Source organism: Leiobunum rupestre, chromosome 10 (genome assembly GCF_980474605.1).
Source record: "Leiobunum rupestre chromosome 10, qqLeiRupe1.1.hap1, whole genome shotgun sequence".
Classification (NCBI taxonomy): domain Eukaryota; kingdom Metazoa; phylum Arthropoda; class Arachnida; order Opiliones; family Sclerosomatidae; genus Leiobunum; species Leiobunum rupestre.
This window is the reverse complement of record NC_143393.1, coordinates 43,854,935-43,856,377: the sequence shown is the minus strand read 5'-3', so window position 1 is coordinate 43,856,377 and position 1,443 is coordinate 43,854,935.

Genomic DNA, 1,443 nt, shown 5'->3' with positions numbered 1-1,443 from the left:
TGATGCATTAATCGCTTTAGCGTTTGTCAATGCCAGTTTGCCAAAGCCCTAAAAATTCGAGGAAAAACTACGCTGAAAAACGGAGATTTCGAGTGAGTTATTTCTTTAGAGATGAGTCGGACCGGCTAGTTTTAAACCCCGACCTGACTCAATTAAAAAATATAGAATTGAAATCGGACCCGACCCGGTCCGCCAAAATTATTAATTTTGAAAACACGTCCCGGCCCGAACAGGCCCAAGAAAATATTTAAATTTAAAACCCGACCCGAACAGGCCCGATAATTGCTTTAAATTTTAAACCCGACCCGAACAGGCCCGATAATTGCTTTAAATTTTAAACCCGACCCGAACAGGCCAGAAAAACTTGCACTTTTGATGTTTATAGTATACGCTTGTACTAAATGCTAGGGCGGAATCTCAGATTCAAATTTTGTCAGTAGAAGTCGCTTGGAGCTCTTTGAAACTGTTAAAAGAGTATGATTAACACCATAAGTCTATAATATTATTCCACACACACACTTATGTAAATATTATTCCACACACACACTTATGTAAATATTATTCCACACACACACTTATGTAAATATTATTCCACACACACACTTATGTAAATATTATTCCACACACTTATGTAAATATTATTCCACACACACACTTATGTAAATATTATTCCACACACACACTTATGTAAATATTATTCCACACACTTATGTAAATATTATTCCACACACTTATGTAAATATTATTCCACACACTTATGTAAATATTATTCCACACACACACTTATGTAAATATTATTCCACACACACACTTATGTAAATATTATTCCACACACACACTTATGTAAATATTATTCCACACACACACTTATGTAAATATTATTCCACACACACACTTATGTAAATATTATTCCACACACACACTTATGTAAATATTATTCCACACACTTATGTAAATATTATTCCACACACTTATGTAAATATTATTCCACACACTTATGTAAATATTATTCCACACACTTATGTAAATATTATTCCACACACTTATGTAAATATTATTCCACACACTTATGTAAATATTATTCCACACACTTATGTAAATATTATTCCACACACTTATGTAAATATTATACACTTACGTTAACACGTAAAAATGAATCGCTTTCTGTACGTAGAAATTTGCTGTTGCGAATAAAATAGACACTTGAAGGCCCAATCACTAATATATAAAAAGCCCGACCCGACCTTGTCAGTTTCATGTAAAATGCCCGACCCGGTGAGAAGTCGGTGAGACCACGGACATTCAATATACAGGACGAGTCACTGAATTGAAAACTTCGCAGCGAAACGTCCCACGTCTCAGCGGATACTTTTCGCGCAAAGAGAGTCGATTTAAACAAACGATTTTGAAAGCACATGTAAAAGTCGTCTACTTTGCTCGCTT